Source organism: Cervus elaphus, chromosome 20 (assembly GCF_910594005.1).
Source record: "Cervus elaphus chromosome 20, mCerEla1.1, whole genome shotgun sequence".
Taxonomy (NCBI): Eukaryota; Metazoa; Chordata; class Mammalia; order Artiodactyla; family Cervidae; genus Cervus; species Cervus elaphus.
The window spans coordinates 12083496-12108902 of record NC_057834.1 but is presented as its reverse complement, the minus strand read 5'-3'; positions in this window follow the sequence as shown (position 1 = coordinate 12108902).

Genomic DNA, 25407 nt, shown 5'->3' with positions numbered 1-25407 from the left:
TCGACTCCAGAGGAATACCACCTTACCACAAGCACCTCAAGAGGAGGCTTCTCTCAGCTCTAGGTATGTGAGAGGGACCCTGAGTTTGCGGCCTCAAGTGGAATGGACACCGCGATGCCCTGGCTCGAAATAAGGCCGGATATCCCTGCAGTGACTTGAATGCAGGCTCGTCTTGCATCTCCCAAGACGAAAGGATGTCTGAATCCCCTGTGGAGACCACAGAGAAAGACCTAGTTCCCCAACTCATGGCGACCAGAGGCCTCACATCCTTTGAAAAATCCAGAGGTACGCGGAGATCAGTGCCTCCAAAGGAGACGATGCCTGACTCCTCGTGAAACTTGATAGGAGACCCAGGATTCCTGTGGCACGTGGAAAGGGAGCCTTGGTCTCCCGCCTCAGCTAGAGAGGCGTCCCAATTGCCCTGCCAAGCCTCGAGGAGAATTCCGAGTTGTCCCTCGCAACTAGGCAGGAGTCCTGACGTCGCTGAAGAAACACGTGTGTGGAAGGGCCATCCCCGTCGTAACTCGAGAATATACCCCAGGTTCCCGCCGCAACTCGAGAATAACCATGAGACTTCCCCCTCGCCGCGAGATGAGGCCTGATTCCCTTCCACTGCGTGCAGAGCAATTCCGTGTTGCACATCACACATGAAAGGAGCCTTGATTTCCTTGATGGCACTCCAGAGAAAACCCAAGAACACTGTTTCAAGGCTAGAGGGATCCTGAGGTCACTGTAGCAACACGAAAGAGCTCCGGGGACCAAAAATCAACACGAGATGAGAGGTTAGTCCCTGGCTTCGACTCCAGAGGAATACCACCTTACCACAAGCACGTCAAGAGGAGGCTTCTCTCAGCTCTAGGTATGTGAGAGGGACCCTGAGTTTGCGGCCTCAAGTGGAATGGACACCGCGATGCCCTGACTCGAAATAAGGCCGGATATCCCTGCAGTGACTTGAATGCCGGCTCGACTTGCATCTCCCAAGACGAAAGGATGTCTGAATCCCCTGTGGAGACCACAGAGAAATAGCTAGTTCCCCACCTCATCGCGACCGGAGGCCTCACATCCTTTGAAAACTCCAGAGGTACGTGGAGATCAGTGCCTCCAAAGGAGACGATGCCTGACTCCTCGTGAAACTTCTTAGGAGTCCCAGGATTCCTGTGGCACGTGGAAAGGGAGACTTGGTCTCCCGCCTCAGCTGGAGAGGCGTCCCAATTGCCCTGCCAAGCCTTGAGGAGAATCCCGAGTTGTCCCTCGCGACTAGGCAGGAGTCCTGACGTCGCTGAAGAAACACGTGTTTGGAAGGGCCATCCCCGTCGTAACTCGAGAATATACCCCAGGTTCCCGCCGAAACTCGAGAAAAACCATGAGACTTCCCCCTTGCCACGAGATGAGGCACGATTCCCCTGCACTGCATGCAGAGCAATTCCGTGTTGCACATCACACATGAAAGGAGCCTTCATTTCCTTGATGGCACTCCAGAGAATCCCCAAGAACACTGTTGCCAGGCTAGAGGGATGCTGAGGTCACTGTAGCAACACGAAAGAGCTCCGTGGACCAAGAATCAACTCGAGATGAGAGGTTAGTCCCTGGCTTCGACTCCAAAGGAATACCACCTTACCACAAGCACCTCAAGAGGAGGCGTCTCTCAGCTCTAGGTATGTGAGAGGTACCCTGAGTTTGTGGCCTCAAGTGGAATGGACACCGCGATGCCCTGACTCGAAATAAGGCCGGATATCCCTGCAGTGACTTGAATGCAGGCTCGTCTTGCATCTCCCAAGACGAAAGGATGTGTGAATCCCTTGTGGAGACCACAGAGAAAGACCTAGTTCCCCACCTCATCGCGACCGGAGGCCTCACATCCTTTGAAACTCCAGAGGTACGCGGAGATCAGTGCCTCCAAAGGAGACGATGCCTGACTCCTCATGAACCTTGATAGGAGTCCCAGGATTCCTGTGGCACGTGGAAAGGGACTCTTGGTCTCCCACCTCAGCTGGAGAGGCATCCCAATTGCCCTGCCAAGCCTCGAGGAGAATCCCGAGTTGTCCCTCGCAACTAGGCAGGAGTCCTGACGTCGCTGAACAAACACGTGGGTGGAAGGGCCATCCCCGTCATAACTCCAGAATATACCCCAGGTTCTCGCCGCAACTCGAGAAAAACCATGAGACTTCCCCCTTGCCGCGAGATGAGGCCCGATTCCCCTGCACTGCATGCAGAGCAATTCCGTGTTGCATATAACACATGAAAGGAGCCTTGATTTCCTTGATGGCACTCCTGAGAAACCCCAAGAACACTGTTTCCAGGCTAGAGGGATCCTGAGGTCACTGTAGCAACACGAAAGAGCTCCATGGACCAAAAATCAACTCGAGATGAGAGGTTAGTCCCTGGCTTCGACTGCAGAGAAATACCACCTTACCACAAGCACCTCAAGAGGAGGCTTCTCTCAGCTCTAGCTATGTGAGAGGGACCCTGAGTTTGCGGCCTCAAGTGGAATGGACACCCCGATGCCCTGGCTCGAAATAAGGCCGGATATCCCTGCAGTGACTTGAATGCAGGCTCGTCTTGCATCTCCCAAGACGAAAGGATGTCTGAATCCCCTGTGGAGACCACAGAGAAAGACCTAGTTCCCCACCTCATCGCGACCGGAGGCCTCACATTCTTTGAAAACTCCAGAGGTACGCGGAGATCAGTGCCTCCAAAGGAGACGATGCCAGACTCCTCGTGAAACTTGATAGGAGTACCAGGATTCCTGTGGCACGTGGAAAGGGACACTTGGTCTCCCGCCTCAGCTGGAGAGGCGTCCCTATTGCCCTGCCAAGCCTCGAGGAGAATCCCGAGTTGTCCCTCCCAACTAGGCAGGAGTCCTGACGTCGCTGAACAAACACGTGTGTGGAAGGGCCATCCCCGTCGTAACTCGAGAATATACCCCAGGTTCCCACCGCAACTCGAGAAAAACCATGAGACTTCCCCCTCGTCGCGAGATGAGGCCCGATTCCCCTGCACTGCGTGCAGGGCAAATCCGTGTTGCACATCACACATGAAAGAAGGCTTGATTTCCTTAATGGCACTCCAGAGAAACCCCAAGAACACTGTTTCAAGGCTAGAGGGATCCTGAGGTCACTGTAGGAACACGAAAGAGCTCCATGGACCAAAAATCAACTCGAGATGACAGGTTAGTCCCTGGCTTCGACTCCAGGGGAATACCACCTTACCACAAGCACCTCAAGAGGAGGCTTCTCTCAGCTCTAGGTATGTGAGAGGGACCCTGAGTTTGCGGCCTCAAGTGGAATGGACACCGCGATGCCCTGACTCGAAATAAGGCCTGATATCCCTGCAGTGACTTGAATGCAGGCTCGTCTTACATCTCCCAAGACGAAAGGATGTGTGGATCCCCTGTGGAGACCACAGAGAAAGACCTAGTTCCCCACCTCATCGCGACCGGAGGCCTCACATCCTTTGAAAACTCCAGAGGTACGCGGAGATCAGTGCCTCAAAAAGAGACGATGCCTGACTCCTCGTGAAACTTGATAGGAGTCCCAGGATTCCTGTGGCACGTGGAAAGGGAGCCTTGGTCTCCCGCCTCAGCTGGAGAGGCGTCCCAATTGCCCTGCCAAGCCTCGAGGAGAATCCCGAGTTGTCCCTCGCAACTAGGCAGGAGTCCTGACGTCGCTGAACAAACACGTGTGTGGAAGGGCCATCCCCGTCGTAACTCGAGAATATAGCCCAGGTTCCCGCCGCAACTCGAGAAAGCCAAGAGACTTCGCCCTCGCCGTGAGATGAGGCCCGATTCCCCTGCACTGCGTGCAGAGCAATTCCGTGTTGCACATCAAACATGAAAGGAGCCTTGATTTCCTTGATGGCACTCCAGAGAAACACCAAGAACACTCTTTCAAGGCTAGAGGGATCCTGAGGTAACTGTAGCAACACGAAAGAGCTCCGTGGACCAAAAATCAACTCGAGATGAGAGGTTAGTCCCTAGCTTCGACTCCAGAGGAATACCACCTTACCACAAGCACCTCAAGAGGAGGCTTCTCTCAGCTCTAGGTATGTGAGAGGAGCCCTGAGTTTGCGGCCTCAAGTGGAATGGACACCGCGATGCCCTGATTCGAAATAAGGCCGGATATCCCTGCAGTGACTTGAATGCAGGCGCGTCTTGCATCTCCCAAGATGAAAGGATGTCTGAATCTCCTGTGGAGACCACAGAGAAAGACCTAGTTCCCCACCTCATCGCGACCGTAGGCCTCACATCCTTTGAAAACTCCAGAGGTACGCGGAGATCAGTGCCTCCAAAGGAGACGATACCTGACTCCTCGTGAAACTTGATAGGAGTCCCAGGATTCCTGTGGCACGTGGAAAGGGACCCTTGGTCTCCCGCCTCAGCTGGAGAGGCGTCCCAATTGCCCTGCCAAGCCTCGAGGAGAATCCCGAGTTGTCCCTCGCAACTAGGCAGGAGTCCTGACGTCGCTGAACAAACACGTGGGTGGAAGGGCCATCCCCGTCGTAACTCGAGAATATACCCCAGGTTCCCGCCGCAACTCGAGAAAAACCATGAGACTTCCCCCTCGCCGCGAGATGAGGCACGATTCCCCTGCACTGCGTGCAGAGCAATTCCGTGTTGCACATCACACATGAAAGGAGCCTTCATTTCCTTGGTGGCACTCCAGAGAAACCCCAAGAACACTGTTTCAAGGCTAGAGGGATCCTGAGGTCACTGTAGCAACACGAAAGAACTCCGTGGACCAAAAATCAACTCGAGATGAGAGGTTAGTCCCTGGCTTTGACTCCAGAGGAATACCACCTTACCACAAGCACCTCAAGAGGAGGCTTCTCTCAGCTCTAGGTATGTGAGAGGGACCCTGAGTTTGCGGCCTCAAGTGGAATGGACACCGCGATGCCCTGACTCAAAATAAGGCCGGATATCCCTGCAGTGACTTGAATGCAGGCTTGTCTTGCATCTCCCAAGACGAAAGGATGTCTGAATCCCCTGTGTAGATCACAGAGAAAGACCTAGTTCCCCACCTCATCGCGACCGGAGGGCTCACATCCTTTGAAAACTCCAGAGGTACGCGGAGATCAATGCCTCCAAAGGAGAGGATGCCTGACTCCTCGTGAAACTTGATAGGAGTCCCAGGATTCCTGTGGCACGTGGAAAGGGACCCTTGGTCTCCCACCTCAGCTGGAGAGGCGTCCCAGTTGCCCTGCCAAGCCTCGAGGAGAATCCCGAGTTGTCCCTCGCAACTAGGCAGGAGTCGTGACGTCGCTGAAGAAACACGTGGGTGAAAGGGCCATCCCCGTCGTTACTCGAGAATACACCCCAGGTTCCCGTCGCAACTCGAGAAAAACCATGAGACTTCCCCCTCGCCGCGAGCTGAGGCCCGATTCCCCTGCACTGCATGCAGAGCAATTCCGTGTTGCACATCACACATGAAAGGAGCCTTGGTTTCCTTGATGGCACTCCAGAGAAACCCCAAGAACACTGTTTCAAGGCTAGAGGGATCCTGAGGGCACTGTAGCAACACGAAAGTGCTCCATGGACCAAAAATCAACTCGAGATGAGAGGTTAGTCCCTGGCTTCGACTCCAGAGGAATACCACCTTACCACAAGCACCTCAAGAGGAGGCTTCCCTCAGCTCTAGGTATGTGAGAGGGACCCTGAGTTTGCGGCCTCAAGTGGAATGGACACCGCGATGCCCTGGCTCGAAATAAGGCCGGATATCCCTGCAGTGACTTGAATGCAGGCTCGTCTTGCATCTCCCAAGACGAAAGGATGTCTGAATCCCCTGTGGAGACCAGAGAGAAAGACCTAGTTCCCCAACTCATGGCGACCAGAGGCCTCACATCCTTTGAAAACTCCAGAGGTACACGGAGATCAGTGCCTCCAAAGGAGACGATTCGTGACTCCTCGTGAAACTTGATAGGAGACCCAGGATTCCTGTGGCACGTGGAAAGGGAGCCTTGGTCTCCCGCCTCAGCTGGAGAGGCGTCCCAATTGCCCTGCCAAGCCTCGAGGAGAATTCCGAGTTGTCCCTCGCAACTAGGCAGGAGTCCTGACGTCACTGAAGAAACACGTGTGTGGAAGGGCCATCCCCGTCGTAACTCGAGAATATACCGCAGGTTCCCACCGCAACTCGAGAAAAACCATGAAACTTCCCCCTCGCCGCGAGATGAGGCCTGATTCCCCTGCACTGCGTGCAGAGCAATTCCGTGTTGCACATCACACATGAAAGGAGCCTTGATTTCCTTGATGGCACTCCTGAGAAACCCCAAGAACACTGTTTCAAGGCTAGAGGGATCCTGAGGTCACTGTAGCAACACGAAAGAGCTCCGGGGACCAAAAATCAACTCGAGATGAGAGGTTAGTCCCTGGCTTCGACTCCAGAGGAATACCTCCTTACCAGAAGCACGTCAAGAAGAGGCTTCTCTCAGCTCTAGGTATGTGAGAGGGACCCTGAGTTTGCGGCCTCAAGTGGAATGGACACCGCGATGCCCTGACTCGAAATAAGGCCGGATATTCCTGCAGTGACTTGAATGCAGGCTCGTCTTGCATCTCCCAAGACGAAAGGATGTGTGAATCCCCTGTGGAGACCACAGAGAAAGACCAAGTTCCCCACCTCATCGCGACCGGAGGCCTCACATCCTTTGAAACCTCCAGAGGTACGCGGAGATCAGTGCCTCCAAAGGAGACGATGCCTGACTCCTCATGAACCTTGATAGGAGTCCCAGGATTCCTGTGGCACGTGGAAAGGGACCCTTGGTCTCCCGCTTTAGCTGGAGAGGCATCCCAATTGCCCTGCCAAGCCTCGAGGAGAATCCCGAGTTGTCCCTCGCAACTAGGCAGGAGTCCTGACGTCGCTGAATAAACACGTGTGTGGAAGGGCCATCCCCGTCGTAACTCGAGAATATAGCCCAGGTTCCCGCCGCAACTCGAGAAAGCCAAGAGACTTCCCCCTCGCCGTGAGATGAGGCCCGATTCCCCTGCACTGCGTGCAGAGCAATTCCGTGTTGCACATCACACATGAAAGGAGCCTTCATTTACTTGGTGGCACTCCAGAGAAACCCCAAGAACACTGTTTCAAGGCTAGAGGGATCGTGAAGTCACTCTAGCAACACGAAAGAGCTCCGTGGACCAAAAATCAACTCGAGATGAGAGGTTAGTCCCTGGCTTTGACTCCAGAGGAATACCACCTTACCACAAGCACCTCAAGAGGAGGCTTCTCTCAGCTCTAGGTATGTGAGAGGGACCCTGAGTTTGCGGCCTCAAGTGGAATGGACACCGCGATGCCCTGACTCAAAATAAGGCTGGATATCCCTGCAGTGACTTGAATGCAGGCTTTTCTTGCATCTCCCAACACGAAAGGATGTCTGAATCCCCTGTGTAGATCACAGAGAAAGACCTAGTTCCCCACCTCATCGCGACCGGAGGGCTCACATCCTTTGAAAACTCCAGAGGTACGCGGAGATCAGTGCCTCCAAAGAAGACGATGCCTGACTCCTCGTGAAACTTGATAGGAGTCCCAGGATTCCTGTGGCACGTGGAAAGGGACCCTTGGTCTCCCGCCTCAGCTGGAGAGGCGTCCCAGTTGCCCTGCCAAGCCTCGAGGAGAATCCCGAGTTGTCCCTCGCAACTAGGCAGGAGTCCTGACGTCGCTGAAGAAACACGTGGGTGGAAGGGCCATCCCCGTCGTTACTCGAGATTATAGCCCAGGTTCCCGTCGCAACTCGAGAAAAACCATGAGACTTCCCCCTCGCCGCGAGCTGAGGCCCGATTCCCCTGCACTGCATGCAGAGCAATTCCGTGTTGCACATCACACATGAAAGGAGCCTTGATTTCCTTGATGGCACTCCAGAGAAACCCTAAGAACACTGTTTCAAGGCTAGAGGGATCCTGAGGTCACTGCAGCAACACGAAAGAGCTCCGTGGACCAAAAATCAACTCGAGATGAGAAGTTAGTCCCTGGCTTCGACTCCAGAGGAATACCACCTTACCACAAGCACCTCAAGAGGAGGCTTCTCTCAGCTCTAGGTATGTGAGAGGGACCCTGAGTTTGCGGCCTCAAGTGGAATGGACACCGCGATGCCCTGGCTCGAAATAAGGCCGGATATCCCTGCAGTGACTTGAATGCAGGCTCGTGTTGCATCTCCCAAGACGAAAGGATGTGTGAATCCCCTGTGGAGACCACAGAGAAAGACCTAGTTCCCCACCTCATCGCGACCGGAGGCCTCACATCCTTTGAAAACTCCAGAGGTACGCGGAGATCAGTGCCTCCAAAGGAGACGATGCCTGACTCCTCGTGAAACTTGATAGGAGTCCCAGGATTCCTGTGGCACGTGGAAAGGGACCCTTGGTCTCCCGCCTCAGCTGGAGAGGCGTCCCAATTGCCCTGCCAAGCCTCGAGGAGAATCCCGAGTTGTCCCTCGCAACTAGGCAGGAGTCGTGACGTCGCTGAAGAAACACGTGGGTGGAAGGGCCATCCCCGTCGTTACTCGAGAATATACCCCAGGTTCCCGTCGCAACTCGAGAAAAACCATGAGACTTCCCCCTCGCCGCGAGCTGAGGCCCGATTCCCCTGCACTGCATGCAGAGCAATTCCGTGTTGCACATCACACATGAAAGGAGCCTTGGTTTCCTTGATGGCACTCCAGAGAAACCCCAAGAACACTGTTTCAAGGCTAGAGGGATCCTGAGGGCACTGTAGCAACACGAAAGAGCTCCATGGACCAAAAATCAACTCGAGATGAGAGGTTAGTCCCTGGCTTCGACTCCAGAGGAATACCACCTTACCACAAGCACCTCAAGAGGAGGCTTCCCTCAGCTCTAGGTATGTGAGAGGGACCCTGAGTTTGCGGCCTCAAGTGGAATGGACACCGCGATGCCCTGGCTCGAAATAAGGCCGGATATCCCTGCAGTGACTTGAATGCAGGCTCTCTTGCATCTCCCAAGACGAAAGGATGTCTGAATCCCCTGTGGAGACCAGAGAGAAAGACCTAGTTCCCCAACTCATGGCGACCAGAGGCCTCACATCCTTTGAAAACTCCAGAGGTACACGGAGATCAGTGCCTCCAAAGGAGACGATTCGTGACTCCTCGTGAAACTTGATAGGAGACCCAGGATTCCTGTGGCACGTGGAAAGGGAGCCTTGGTCTCCCGCCTCAGCTGGAGAGGCGTCCCAATTGCCCTGCCAAGCCTCGAGGAGAATTCCGAGTTGTCCCTCGCAACTAGGCAGGAGTCCTGACGTCACTGAAGAAACACGTGTGTGGAAGGGCCATCCCCGTCGTAACTCGAGAATATACCGCAGGTTCCCACCGCAACTCGAGAAAAACCATGAAACTTCCCCCTCGCCGCGAGATGAGGCCTGATTCCCCTGCACTGCGTGCAGAGCAATTCCGTGTTGCACATCACACATGAAAGGAGCCTTGATTTCCTTGATGGCACTCCAGAGAAAACCCAAGAACACTGTTTCAAGGCTAGAGGGATCCTGAGGTCACTGTAGCAACACGAAAGAGCTCCGGGGACCAAAAATCAACTCGAGATGAGAGGTTAGTCCCTGGCTTCGACTCAAGAGGAATACCTCCTTACCAGAAGCACGTCAAGAAGAGGCTTCTCTCAGCTCTAGGTATGTGAGAGGGACCCTGAGTTTGCGGCCTCAAGTGGAATGGACACCGCGATGCCCTGACTCGAAATAAGGCCGGATATTCCTGCAGTGACTTGAATGCAGGCTCGTCTTGCATCACCCAAGACGAAAGGATGTGTGAATCCCCTGTGGAGACCACAGAGAAAGACCAAGTTCCCCACCTCATTGCGACCGGAGGCCTCACATCCTTTGAAAACTCCAGAGGTACGCGGAGATCAGTGCCTCCAAAGGAGACGATGCCTGACTCCTCATGAACCTTGATAGGAGTCCCAGGATTCCTGTGGCCCGTGGAAAGGGACCCTTGGTCTCCCGCCTCAGCTGGAGAGGCGTCCCAATTGCCCTGCCAGGCCTCGAGGAGAATCCCGAGTTGTCCCTCGCAACTAGGCAGGAGTCCTGACGTCGCTGAACAAACACGTGTGTGGAAGGGCCATCCCCGTCGTAACTCGAGAATATAGCCCAGGTTCCCGCCGCAACTCGAGAAAGCCAAGAGACTTCCCCCTCGCCGTGAGATGAGGCCCGATTCCCCTGCACTGCGTTCAGAGCAATTCCGTGTTGCACATCAAACATGAAAGGAGCCTTGATTTCCTTGATGGCACTCCAGAGAAACACCAAGAACACTCTTTCAAGGCTAGAGGGATCCTGAGGTAACTGTAGCAACACGAAAGAGCTCTGTGGACAAAAAATCAACTCGAGATGAGAGGTTAGTCCCTGGCTTCAACTCCAGAGGACTACCACCTTACCACAAGCACCTCAAGAGGAGGCTTCTCTCAGCTCTAGGTATGTGAGAGGGGCCCTGAATTTGCGGCCTCAAGTGGAATGGACACCGCGATGCCCTGACTCGAAATAAGGACGGATATCCCTGCAGTGACTTGAATGCAGGCGCGTCTTGCATCTCCCAAGATGAAAGGATGTCTGAATCTCCTGTGGAGACCACAGAGAAAGACCTAGTTCCCCACCTCATCGCGACCGGATTCCTTATATCCTTTGAAAATTCCAGAGGTACGCGGAGATCAGTGCCTCCAAAGGAGACGATGCCTGACTCCTCGTGAAACTTTATAGGAGTCCCAGGATTCCTGTGGCACGTGGAAAGGGAGCCTTGGTCTCCCGCCTGAGCTGGAGAGGCGTCCCAATTGCCCTGCCAAGCCTCGAGGAGAATCCCGAGTTGTCCCTCGCAACTAGGCAGGAGTCCTGACGTCCCTGAACAAACACGTGGGTGGAAGGGCCATCCCCGTCGTAACTCGAGAATATACCCCAGGTTCCCGCCGCAACTCGAGAAAAACCATGAGACTTCCCCCTCGCCGCGAGCTGAGGCCCGATTCCCCTGCACTGCGTGCAGAGCAATTCCGTGTTGCACATCACACATGAAAGGAGCCTTGATTTCCTTGATGGCACTCCAGAGAAACCCTAAGAACACTGTTTCAAGGCTAGAGGGATCCTGAGGTCACTGCAGCAACACGAAAGAGCTCCGTGGACCAAAAATCAACTCGAGATGAGAGGTTAGTCCCTGGTTTCGACTCCAGAGGACTACCACCTTACCACAAGCACCTCAAGAGGAGGCTTCTCTCCGCTCTAGGTATGTGAGAGGAGCCCTGAGTTTGCGGCCTCAAGTGGAATGGACACCGCGATGCCCTGATTCGAAAAAAGGCCGGATATCCCTGCAGTGACTTGAATGCAGGCGCGTCTTGCATCTCCCAAGATGAAAGGATGTCTGAATCTCCTGTGGAGACCACAGAGAAAGACCTAGTTCCCCACCTCATCGCGACCGTAGGCCTCACATCCTTTGAAAACTCCAGAGGTACGCGGAGATCAGTGCCTCCAAAGGAGACGATGCCTGACTCCTCGTGAAACTTGATAGGAGTCCCAGGATTCCTGTGGCACGTGGAAAGGGACCCTTGGTCTCCCGCCTCAGCTGGAGAGGCGTCCCAATTGCCCTGCCAAGCCTCGAGGAGAATCCCGAGTTGTCCCTCGCAACTAGGCAGGAGTCCTGACGTCGCTGAACAAACACGTGGGTGGAAGGGCCATCCCCGTCGTAACTCGAGAATATACCCCAGGTTCCCGCCGCAACTCGAGAAAAACCATGAGACTTCCCCCTCGCCGCGAGATGAGGCACGATTCCCCTGCACTGCGTGCAGAGCAATTCCGTGTTGCACATCACACATGAAAGGAGCCTTCATTTCCTTGGTGGCACTCCAGAGAAACCCCAAGAACACTGTTTCAAGGCTAGAGGGATCCTGAGGTCACTGTAGCAACACGAAAGAACTCCGTGGACCAAAAATCAACTCGAGATGAGAGGTTAGTCCCTGGCTTTGACTCCAGAGGAATACCACCTTACCACAAGCACCTCAAGAGGAGACTTCTCTCAGCTCTAGGTATGTGAGAGGGACCCTGAGTTTGCGGCCTCAAGTGGAATGGACACCGCGATGCCCTGACTCAAAATAAGGCTGGATATCCCTGCAGTGACTTGAATGCAGGCTTGTCTTGCATCTCCCAAGACGAAAGGATGTCTGAATCCCCTGTGTAGATCACAGAGAAAGACCTAGTTCCCCACCTCATCGCGACCGGAGGGCTCACATCCTTTGAAAACTCCAGAGGTACGCGGAGATCAATGCCTCCAAAGGAGAGGATGCCTGACTCCTCATGAAACTTGATAGGAGTCCCAGGATTCCTGTGGCACGTGGAAAGGGACCCTTGGTCTCCCACCTCAGCTGGAGAGGCGTCCCAGTTGCCCTGCCAAGCCTCGAGGAGAATCCTGAGTTGTCCCTCGCAACTAGGCAGGAGTCGTGACGTCGCTGAAGAAACACGTGGGTGGAAGGGCCATCCCCGTCGTTACTCGAGAATATACCCCAGGTTCCCGTCGCAACTCGAGAAAAACCATGAGACTTCCCCCTCGCCGCGAGCTGAGGCCCGATTCCCCTGCACTGCATGCAGAGCAATTCCGTGTTGCACATCACACATGAAAGGAGCCTTGGTTTCCTTGATGGCACTCCAGAGAAACCCCAAGAACACTGTTTCAAGGCTAGAGGGATCCTGAGGGCACTGTAGCAACACAAAAGAGCTCCATGGACCAAAAATCAACTCGAGATGAGAGGTTAGTCCCTAGCTTCGACTCCAGAGGAATACCACCTTACCACAAGCACCTCAAGAGGAGGCTTCCCTCAGCTCTAGGTATGTGAGAGGGACCCTGAGTTTGCGGCCTCAAGTGGAATGGACACCGCGATGCCCTGGCTCGAAATAAGGCCGGATATCCCTGCAGTGACTTGAATGCAGGCTCGTCTTGCATCTCCCAAGACGAAAGGATGTCTGAATCCCCTGTGGAGACCAGAGAGAAAGACCTAGTTCCCCAACTCATGGCGACCAGAGGCCTCACATCCTTTGAAAACTCCAGAGGTACACGGAGATCAGTGCCTCCAAAGGAGACGATTCGTGACTCCTTGTGAAACTTGATAGGAGACCCAGGATTCCTGTGGCACGTGGAAAGGGAGCCTTGTTCTCCCGCCTCAGCTGGAGAGGCGTCCCAATTGCCCTGCCAAGCCTCGAGGAGAATTCCGAGTTGTCCCTCGCAACTAGGCAGGAGTCCTGACGTCACTGAAGAAACACGTGTGTGGAAGGGCCATCCCCGTCGTAACTCGAGAATATACCGCAGGTTCCCACCGCAACTCGAGAAAAACCATGAAACTTCCCCCTCGCCGCGAGATGAGGCCTGATTCCCCTGCACTGCGTGCAGAGCAATTCCGTGTTGCACATCACACATGAAAGGAGCCTTGATTTCCTTGATGGCACTCCAGAGAAAACCCAAGAACACTGTTTCAAGGCTAGAGGGATCCTGAGGTCACTGTAGCAACACTAAAGAGCTCCGGGGACCAAAAATCAACTCGAGATGAGAGGTTAGTCCCTGGCTTCGACTCCAGAGGAATACCTCCTTACCAGAAGCACGTCAAGAAGAGGCTTCTCTCAGCTCTAGGTATGTGAGAGGGACCCTGAGTTTGCGGCCTCAAGTGGAATGGACACCGCGATGCCCTGACTCGAAATAAGGCCGGATATCCCTGCAGTGACTTGAATGCAGGCTCGTCTTGCATCTCCCAAGACGAAAGGATGTGTGAATCCCCTGTGGAGACCACAGAGAAAGACCAAGTTCCCCACCTCATCGCGACCGGAGGCCTCACATCCTTTGAAAACTCCAGAGGTACGCGGAGATCAGTGCCTCCAAAGGAGACGATGCCTGACTCCTCATGAACCTTGATAGGAGTCCCAGGATTCCTGTGGCACGTGGAAAGGGACCCTTGGTCTCCCGCTTTAGCTGGAGAGGCATCCCAATTGCCCTGCCAAGCCTCGAGGAGAATCCCGAGTTGTCCCTCGCAACTAGGCAGGAGTCCTGTCATCGCTGAACAAACACGTGTGTGGAAGGGCCATCCCCGTCGTAACTCGAGAATATAGCCCAGGTTCCCGCCGCAACTCGAGAAAGCCAAGAGACTTCCCCCTCGCCGTGAGATGAGGCCCGATTCCCCTGCACTGCGTGCAGAGCAATTCCGTGTTGCACATCAAACATGAAAGGAGCCTTGATTTCCTTGATGGCACTCCAGAGAAACACCAAGAACACTCTTTCAAGGCTAGAGGAATCCTGAGGTAACTGTAGCAACACGAAAGAGCTCCGTGGACCAAAAATCAACTCGAGATGAGAGGTTAGTCCCTGGCTTCAACTCCAGAGGACTACCACCTTACCACAAGCACCTCAAGAGGAGGCTTCTCTCAGCTCTAGGTATGTGAGAGGGGCCCTGAGTTTGCGGCCTCAAGTGGAATGGACACCGCGATGCCCTGACTCGAAATAAGGCCGGATATCCCTGCAGTGACTTGAATGCAGGCGCGTCTTGCATCTCCCAAGATGAAAGGATGTCTGAATCTCCTGTGGAGACCACAGAGAAAGACCTAGTTCCCCACCTCATCGCGACCGGATTCCTTATATCCTTTGAAAACTCCAGAGGTACGCGGAGATCAGTGCCTCCAAAGGAGACGATGCCTGACTCCTCGTCAAACTTTATAGGAGTCCCAGGATTCCTGTGGCACGTGGAAAGGGAGCCTTGGTCTCCCGCCTCAGCTGGAGAGGCGTCCCAATTGCCCTGCCAAGCCTCGAGGAGAATCCCGAGTTGTCCCTCGCAACTAGGCAGGAGTCCTGACGTCGCTGAACAAACACGTGGGTGGAAGGGCCATCCCCGTCGTAACTCGAGAATATACCCCAGGTTCCCGCCGCAACTCGAGAAAAACCATGAGACTTCCCCCTCCCCGCGAGCTGAGGCCCGATTCCCCTGCACTGCGTGCAGAGCAATTCCGTGTTGCACATCACACATGAAAGGAGCCTTGATTTCCTTGATGGCACTCCAGAGAAACCCTAAGAACACTGTTTCAAGGCTAGAGGGATCCTGAGGTCACTGCAGCAACACGAAAGAGCTCCGTGGACCAAAAATCAACTCGAGATGAGAAGTTAGTCCCTGGCTTCGACTCCAGAGGAATACCACCTTACCACAAGCACCTCAAGAGGAGGCTTCTCTCAGCTCTAGGTATGTGAGAGGGACCCTGAGTTTGCGGCCTCAAGTGGAATGGACACCGCGATGCCCTGGCTCGAAATAAGTCCGGATATCCCTGCAGTGACTTGAATGCAGGCTCGTCTTGCATTTCCCAAGACGAAAGGATGTCTGAATCCCCTGTGGAGACCACAGAGAAAGACCTAGTTCCCCACCTCATCGCGACCGGAGGCCTCACATCCTTTGAAAACTCCAGAGGTACGCGGAGATCAGTGCCTCCAAAGGAGACGATGCCTGACTCCTCGTGAAACTTGATAGGAGTCCCAGGATTCCTGTGGCACGTGGAAAGGGACCCTTGGTCTCCCGCCTCAGCTGGAGAGGCGTCCCAATTGCCCTGCCAAGCCTCGAGGAGAATCCCGAGTTGTCCCTCGCAACTAGGCAGGAGTCCTGACGTCGCTGAACAAACACGTGGGTGGAAGGGCCATCCCCGTCGTAACTCGGGAATATACCCCAGGTTCCCGCCGCAACTCGAGAAAAACCATGAGACTTCCCGCTCGCCGCGAGATGAGGCACGATTCCCCTGCACTGCGTGCAGAGCAATTCCGTGTTGCACATCACACATGAAAGGAGCCTTCATTTACTTGGTGGCACTCCAGAGAAACCCCAAGAACACTGTTTCAAGGCTAGAGGGATCGTGAAGTCACTGTAGCAACACGAAAGAGCTCCATGGACCAAAAATCAACTCGAGATGAGAGGTTAGTCCCTGGCTTTGACTCCAGAGGAATACCACCTTACCACAAGCACCTCAAGAGGAGGCTTCTCTCAGCTCTAGGTATGTGAGAGGGACCCTGAGTTTGCGGCCTCAAGTGGAATGGACACCGCGATGCCCTGACTCAAAATAAGGCTGGATATCCCTGCAGTGACTTGAATGCAGGCTTGTCTTGCATCTCCCAAGACGAAAGGATGTCTGAATCCCCTGTGTAGATCACAGAGAAAGACCTAGTTCCCCACCTCATCGCGACCGGAGGGCTCACATCCTTTGAAAACTCCAGAGGTACGCGGAGATCAATGCCTCCAAAGAAGACGATGCCTGACTCCTCGTGAAACTTGATAGGAGTCCCAGGATTCCTGTGGCACGTGGAAAGGGACCCTTGGTCTCCCGCCTCAGCTGGAGAGGCGTCCCAGTTGCCCTGCCAAGCCTCGAGGAGAATCCCGAGTTGTCCCTCGCAACTAGGTAGGAGTCCTGACGTCGCTGAAGAAACACGTGGGTGGAAGGGCCATCCCCGTCGTTACTCGAGAATATAGCCCAGGTTCCCGTCGCAACTCGAGAAAAACCATGAGACTTCCCCCTCGCCGCGAGCTGAGGCCCGATTCCCCTGCACTGCGTGCAGAGCAATTCGGTGTTGCACATCACACATGAAAGGAGCCTTGATTTCCTTGATGGCACTCCAGAGAAATCCTAAGAACACTGTTTCAAGGCTAGAGGGATCGTGAAGTCACTGTAGCAACACGAAAGAGCTCCATGGACCAAAAATCAACTCGAGATGAGAGGTTAGTCCCTGGCTTTGACTCCAGAGGAATACCACCTTACCACAAGCACCTCAAGAGGAGGCTTCTCTCAGCTCTAGGTATGTGAGAGGGACCCTGAGTTTGCGGCCTCAAGTGGAATGGACACCGCGATGCCCTGGCTCGAAATAAGGCCGGATATCCCTGCAGTGACTTGAAGGCAGGCTCGTCTTGCATCTCCCAAGACGAAAGGATGTCTGAATCCCCTGTGGAGACCACAGAGAAAGACCTAGTTCCCCACCTCATCGCGACCGGAGGCCTCACATCCTTTGAAAACTCCAGAGGTACGCGGAGATCAGTGCCTCCAAAGGAGACGATGCCTGACTCCTCGTGAAACTTGATAGGAGTCCCAGGATTCCTGTGGCACGTGGAAAGGGACCCTTGGTCTCCCGCCTCAGCTGGAGAGGCGTCCCAATTGCCCTGCCAAGCCTCGAGGAGAATCCCGAGTTGTCCCTCGCAACTAGGCAGGAGTCGTGACGTCGCTGAAGAAACACGTGGGTGGAAGGGCCATCCCCGTCGTTACTCGAGAATATACCCCAGGTTCCCGTCGCAACTCGAGAAAAACCATGAGACTTCCCCCTCGCCGCGAGCTGAGGCCCGATTCCCCTGCACTGCGTGCAGAGCAATTCCGTGTTGCACATCACACATGAAAGGAGCCTTGGTTTCCTTGATGGCACTCCAGAGAAACCCCAAGAACACTGTTTCAAGGCTAGAGGGATCCTGAGGGCACTGTAGCAACACGAAAGAGCTCCATGGACCAAAAATCAACTCGAGATGAGAGTTTAGTCCCTGGCTTCGACTCCAGAGGAATACCACCTTACCACAAGCACCTCAAGAGGAGGCTTCCCTCAGCTCTAGGTATGTGAGAGGGACCCTGAGTTTGCGGCCTCAAGTGGAATGGACACCGCGATGCCCTGGCTCGAAATAAGGCCGGATATCCCTGCAGTGACTTGAATGCAGGCTCGTCTTGCATCTCCCAAGACGAAAGGATGTCTGAATCCCCTGTGGAGACCAGAGAGAAAGACCTAGTTCCCCAACTCATGGCGACCAGAGGCCTCACATCCTTTGAAAACTCCAGAGGTACACGGAGATCAGTGCCTCCAAAGGAGACGATTCGTGACTCCTTGTGAAACTTGATAGGAGACCCAAAATTCCTGTGGCACGTGGAAAGGGAGCCTTGGTCTCCCGCCTCAGCTGGAGAGGCGTCCCAATTGCCCTGCCAAGCCTCGAGGAGAATTCCGAGTTGTCCCTCGCAACTAGGCAGGAGTCCTGACGTCACTGAAGAAACACGTGTGTGGAAGGGCCATCCCCGTCGTAACTCGAGAATATACCGCAGGTTCCCACCTCAACTCGAGAAAAACCATGAAACTTCCCCCTCGCCGCGAGATGAGGCCTGATTCCCCTGCACTGCGTGCAGAGCAATTCCGTGTTGCACATCACACATGAAAGGAGCCTTGATTTCCTTGATGGCACTCCAGAGAAAACCCAAGAACACTGTTTCAAGGCTAGAGGGATCCTGAGGTCACTGTAGCAACACGAAAGAGCTCCGGGGACCAAAAATCAACTCGAGATGAGAGGTTAGTCCCTGGCTTCGACTCCAGAGGAATACCTCCTTACCAGAAGCACGTCAAGAAGAGGCTTCTCTCAGTTCTAGGTATGTGAGAGGGACCCTGAGTTTGCGGCCTCAAGTGGAATGGACACCGCGATGCCCTGACTCGAAATAAGGCCGGATATCCCTGCAGTGACTTGAATGCAGGCTCGTCTTGCATTTCCCAAGACGAAAGGATGTGTGAATCCCCTGTGGAGACCACAGAGAAAGACCAAGTTCCCCACCTCATCGCGACCGGAGGCCTCACATCCTTTGAAAACTCCAGAGGTACGCGGAGATCAGTGCCTCCAAAGGAGACGATGCCTGACTCCTCATGAACCTTGATAGGAGTCCCAGGATTCCTGTGGCACGTGGAAAGGGACCCTTGGTCTCCCGCTTTAGCTGGAGAGGCATCCCAATTGCCCTGCCAAGCCTCGAGGTGAATCCCGAGTTGTCCCTCGCAACTAGGCAGGAGTCCTGACGTCGCTGAACAAACACGTGGGTGGAAGGGCCATCCCCGTCGTAACTCGAGAATATAGCCCAGGTTCCCGCCGCAACTCGAGAAAGCCAAGAGACTTCCCCCTCGCCGTGAGATGAGGCCCGATTCCCCTGCACTGCGTGCAGAGCAATTCCGTGTTGCACATCAAACATGAAAGGAGCCTTGATTTCCTTGATGGCACTCCAGAGAAACACCAAGAACACTCTTTCAAGGCTAGAGGAATCCTGAGGTAACTGTAGCAACACGAAAGAGCTCCGTGGACCAAAAATCAACTCGAGATGAGAGGTTAGTCCCTGGCTTCAACTCCAGAGGACTACCACCTTACCACAAGCACCTCAAGAGGAGGCTTCTCTCAGCTCTAGGTATGTGAGAGGGGCCCTGAGTTTGCGGCCTCAAGTGGAATGGACACCGCGATGCCCTGACTCGAAATAAGGCCGGATATTCCTGCAGTGACTTGAATGCAGGCGCGTCTTGCATCTCCCAAGATGAAAGGATGTCTGAATCTCCTGTGGAGACCACAGAGAAAGACCTAGTTCCCCACCTCATCGCGACCGGATTCCTTATATCCTTTGAAAACTCCAGAGGTACGCGGAGATCAGTGCCTCCAAAGGAGACGATGCCTGACTCCTCGTGAAACTTTATAGGAGTCCCAGGATTCCTGTGGCACGTGGAAAGGGAGCCTTGGTCTCCCGCCTCAGCTGGAGAGGCGTCCCAATTGCCCTGCCAAGCCTCGAGGAGAATCCCGAGTTGTCCCTCGCAACAAGGCAGGAGTCCTGACGTCGCTGAACAAACACGTGGGTGGAAGGGCCATCCCCGTCGTAACTCGAGAATATACCCCAGGTTCCCGCCGCAACTCGAGAAAAACCATGAGACTTCCCCCTCGCCGCGAGATGAGGCCCGATTCCCCTGCACTGCGTGCAGAGCAATTCCGTGTTGCACATCACACATGAAAGGAGCCTTGATTTCCTTGATGGCACTCCAGAGAAACCCTAAGAACACTGTTTCAAGGCTAGAGGGATCCTGAGGTCACTGCAGCAACACGAAAGAGCTCCGTGGACCAAAAATCAACTCGAGATGAGAAGTTAGTCCCTGGCTTCGACTCCAGAGGAATACCACCTTACCACAAGCACCTCAAGAGGAGGCTTCTCTCAGCTCAAGGTATGTGAGAGGGACCCTGAGTTTGCGGCCTCAAGTGGAATGGACACCGCGATGCCCTGGCTCGAAATAAGTCCGGATATCCCTGCAGTGACTTGAATGCAGGCTCGTCTTGCATCTCCCAAGACGAAAGGATGTCTGAATCCCCTGTGGAGACCACAGAGAAAGACCTAGTTCCCCACCTCATCGCGACCGGAGGCCTCACATCCTTTGAAAACTCCAGAGGTACGCGGAGATCAGTGCCTCCAAAGGAGATGATGCCTGACTCCTCGTGAAACTTGATAGGAGTCCCAGGATTCCTGTGGCACGTGGAAAGGGACCCTTGGTCTCCCGCCTCAGCTGGAGAGGCGTCCCAATTGCCCTGCCAAGCCTCGAGGAGAATCCCGAGTTGTCCCTCGCAACTAGGCAGGAGTCCTGACGTCGCTGAACAAACACGTGGGTGGAAGGGCCATCCCCGTCGTAATTCGAGAATATACCCCAGGTTCCCGCCGCAACTCGAGAAAAACCATGAGACTTCCCGCTCGCCGCGAGATGAGGCCCGATTCCCCTGCACTGCGTGCAGAGCAATTCCGTGTTGCACATCACACATGAAAGGAGCCTTCATTTACTTGGTGGCACTCCAGAGAAACCCCAAGAACACTGTTTCAAGGCTAGAGGGATCGTGAAGTCACTGTAGCAACACGAAAGAGCTCCGTGGACCAAAAATCAACTCGAGATGAGAGGTTAGTCCCTGGCTTTGACTCCAGAGGAATACCACCTTACCACAAGCACCTCAAGAGGAGGCTTCTCTCAGCTCTAGGTATGTGAGAGGGACCCTGAGTTTGCGGCCTCAAGTGGAATGGACACCGCGATGCCCTGACTCAAAATAAGGCTGGATATCCCTGCAGTGACTTGAATGCAGGCTTGTCTTGCATCTCCCAAGACGAAAGGATGTCTGAATCCCCTGTGTAGATCACAGAGAAAGACCTAGTTCCCCACCTCATCGCGACCGGAGGGCTCACATCCTTTGAAAACTCCAGAGGTACGCGGAGATCAATGCCTCCAAAGAAGACGATGCCTGACTCCTCGTGAAACTTGATAGGAGTCCCAGGATTCCTGTGGCACGTGGAAAGGGACCCTTGGTCTCGCGCCTCAGCTGGAGAGGCGTCCCAGTTGCCCTGCCAAGCCTCGAGGAGAATCCCGAGTTGTCCCTCGCAACTAGGTAGGAGTCCTGACGTCGCTGAAGAAACACGTGGGTGGAAGGGCCATCCCCGTCGTTACTCGAGAATATAGCCCAGGTTCCCATCGCAACTCGAGAAAAACCATGAGACTTCCCCCTCGCCGCGAGCTGAGGCCCGATTCCCCTGCACTGCATGCAGAGCAATTCCGTGTTGCACATCACACATGAAAGGAGCCTTGATTTCCTTGATGGCACTCCAGAGAAACCCCAAGAACACTGTTTCAAGGCTAGAGGGATCCTGAGGGCACTGTAGCAACACGAAAGAGCTCCATGGACCAAAAATCAACTCGAGATGAGAGGTTAGTCCCTGGCTTCGACTCCAGAGGAATACCACCTTACCACAAGCACCTCAAGAGGAGGCTTCCCTCAGCTCTAGGTATGTGAGAGGGACCCTGAGTTTGCGGCCTCAAGTGGAATGGACACCGCGATGCCCTGGCTCGAAATGAGGCCGGATATCCCTGCAGTGACTTGAATGCAGGCTCGTCTTGCATCTCCCAAGACGAAAGGATGTCTGAATCCCCTGTGGAGACCAGAGAGAAAGACCTAGTTCCCCAACTCATGGCGACCAGAGGCCTCACATCCTTTGAAAACTCCAGAGGTACACGGAGATCAGTGCCTCCAAAGGAGACGATTCGTGACTCCTCGTGAAACTTGATAGGAGACCCAGGATTCCTGTGGCACGTGGAAAGGGAGCCTTGGTCTCCCGCCTCAGCTGGAGAGGCGTCCCAATTGCCCTGCCAAGCCTCGAGTAGAATTCCGAGTTGTCCCTCGCAACTAGGCAGGAGTCCTGACGTCACTGAAGAAACACATGTGTGGAAGGGCCATCCCCGTCGTAACTCGAGAATATACCGCAGGTTCCCACCGCAACTCGAGAAAAACCATGAAACTTCCCCCTCGCCGCGAGATGAGGCCTGATTCCCCTGCACTGCGTGCAGAGCAATTCCGTGTTGCACATCACACATGAAAGGAGCCTTGATTTCCTTGATGGCACTCCAGAGAAAACCCAAGAACACTGTTTCAAGGCTAAAGGGATCCTGAGGTCACTGTAGCAACACGAAAGAGCTCCGGGGACCAAAAATCAACTCGAGATGAGAGGTTAGTCCCTGGCTTCGACTCCAGAGGAATACCTCCTTACCAGAAGCACGTCAAGAAGAGGCTTCTCTCAGCTCTAGGTATGTGAGAGGGACCCTGAGTTTGCGGCCTCAAGTGGAATGGACACCGCGATGCCCTGACTCGAAATAAGGCCGGATATTCCTGCAGTGACTTGAATGCAGGCTCGTCTTGCATCTCCCAAGACGAAAGGATGTGTGAATCCCCTGTGGAGACCACAGAGAAAGACCAAGTTCCCCACCTCATCGCGACCGGAGGCCTCACATCCTTTGAAAACTCCAGAGGTACGCGGAGATCAGTGCCTCCAAAGGAGACGATGCCTGACTCCTCATGAACCTTGATAGGAGTCCCAGGATTCCTGTGGCACGTGGAAAGGGACCCTTGGTCTCCCGCCTCAGCTGGAGAGGCATCCCAATTGCCCTGCCAAGCCTCGAGGAGAATCCCGAGTTGTCCCTCGCAACTAGGCAGGAGTCCTGACGTCGCTGAACAAACACGTGTGTGGAAGGGCCATCCCCGTCGTAACTCGAGAATATAGCCCAGGTTCCCGCCGCAACTCGAGAAAGCCAAGAGACTTCCCCCTCGCCGTGAGATGAGGCCCGATTCCCCTGCACTGCGTGTAGAGCAATTCCGTGTTGCACATCAAACATGAAAGGAGCCTTGATTTCCTTGATGGCACTCCAGAGAAACACCAAGAACACTCTTTCAAGGCTAGAGGAATCCTGAGGTAACTGTAGCAACACAAAAGAGCTCCGTGGACCAAAAATCAACTCGAGATGAGAGGTTAGTCCCTGGCTTCAACTCCAGAGGACTACCACCTTACCACAAGCACCTCAAGAGGAGGCTTCTCTCAGCTCTAGGTATGTGAGAGGGGCCCTGAGTTTGCGGCCTCAAGTGGAATGGACACCGCGATGCCCTGACTCGAAATAAGGCCGGATATCCCTGCAGTGACTTGAATGCAGGCGCGTCTTGCATCTCCCAAGATGAAAGGATGTCTGAATCTCCTGTGGAGACCACAGAGAAAGACCTAGTTCCCCACCTCATCGCGACAGGATTCCTTATATCCTTTGAAAACTCCAGAGGTACGCGGAGATCAGTGCCTCCAAAGGAGACGATGCCTGACTCCTCGTGAAACTTTATAGGAGTCCCAGGATTCCTGTGGCACGTGGAAAGGGAGCCTTGGTCTCCCGCCTCAGCTGGAGAGGCGTCCCAATTGCCCTGCCAAGCCTCGAGGAGAATCCCGAGTTGTCCCTCGCAACTAGGCAGGAGTCCTGACGTCGCTGAACAAACACGTGGGTGGAAGGGCCATCCCCATCGTAACTCGAGAATATACCCCAGGTTCCCGCCGCAACTCGAGAAAAACCATGAGACTTCCCCCTCGCCGCGAGCTGAGGCCCGATTCCCCTGCACTGCGTGCAGAGCAATTCCGTGTTGCACATCACACATGAAAGGAGCCTTGATTTCCTTGATGGCACTCCAGAGAAACCCTAAGAACACTGTTTCAAGGCTAGAGGGATCCTGAGGTCACTGCAGCAACACGAAAGAGCTCCGTGGACCAAAAATCAACTCGAGATGAGAAGTTAGTCCCTGGCTTCGACTCCAGAGGAATACCACCTTACCACAAGCACCTCAAGAGGAGGCTTCTCTCAGCTCTAGGTATGTGAGAGGGACCCTGAGTTTGCGGCCTCAAGTGGAATGGACACCGCGATGCCCTGGCTCGAAATAAGGCCGGATATCCCTGCAGTGACTTGAATGCAGGCTCGTCTTGCATCTCCCAAGACGAAAGGATGTCTGAATCCCCTGTGGAGACCACAGAGAAAGACCTAGTTCCCCACCTCATCGCGACCGGAGGCCTCACATCCTTTGAAAACTCCAGAGGTACGCGGAGATCAGTGCCTCCAAAGGAGACGATGCCTGACTCCTCGTGAAACTTGATAGGAGTCCCAGGATTCCTGTGGCACGTGGAAAGGGACCCTTGGTCTCCCGCCTCAGCTGGAGAGGCGTCCCAATTGCCCTGCCAAGCCTCGAGGAGAATCCCGGGTTGTCCCTCGCAACTAGGCAGGAGTCCTGACATCGCTGAACAAACACGTGGGTGGAAGGGCCATCCCCGTCGTAACTCGAGAATATACCCCAGGTTCCCGCCGCAACTCGAGAAAAACCATGAGACTTCCCGCTCGCCGCGAGATGAGGCACGATTCCCCTGCACTGCGTGCAGAGCAATTACGTGTTGCACATCACACATGAAAGGAGCCTTGATTTCCTTGATGGCACTCCAGAGAAACCCCAAGAACACTGTTTCAAGGCTAGAGGGATCGTGAAGTCACTGTAGCAACACGAAAGAGCTCCGTGGACCAAAAATCAACTCGAGATGAGAGGTTAGTCCCTGGCTTTGACTCCAGAGGAATACCACCTTACCACAAGCACCTCAAGAGGAGGCTTCTCTCAGCTCTAGGTATGTGAGAGGGACCCTGAGTTTGCGGCCTCAAGTGGAATGGACACCGCGATGCCCTGACTCAAAATAAGGCTGGATATCCCTGCAGTGACTTGAATGCAGGCTTGTCTTGCATCTCCCAAGACGAAAGGATGTCTGAATCCCCTGTGTAGATCACAGAGAAAGACCTAGTTCCCCACCTCATCGCGACCGGAGGGCTCACATCCTTTGAAAACTCCAGAGGTACGCGGAGATCAATGCCTCCAAAGAAGACGATGCCTGACTCCTCGTGAAACTTGATAGGAGTCCCAGGATTCCTGTGGCACGTGGAAAGGGACCCTTGGTCTCGCGCCTCAGCTGGAGAGGCGTCCCAGTTGCCCTGCCAAGCCTCGAGGAGAATCCCGAGTTGTCCCTCGCAACTAGGTAGGAGTCCTGACGTCGCTGAAGAAACACGTGGGTGGAAGGGCCATCCCCGTCGTTACTCGAGAATATAGCCCAGGTTCCCATCGCAACTCGAGAAAACCATGAGACTTCCCCCTCGCCGCGAGCTGAGGCCCGATTCCCCTGCACTGCATGCAGAGCAATTCCGTGTTGCACATCACACATGAAAGGAGCCTTGATTTCCTTGATGGCACTCCAGAGAAACCCCAAGAACACTGTTTCAAGGCTAGAGGGATCCTGAGGGCACTGTAGCAAC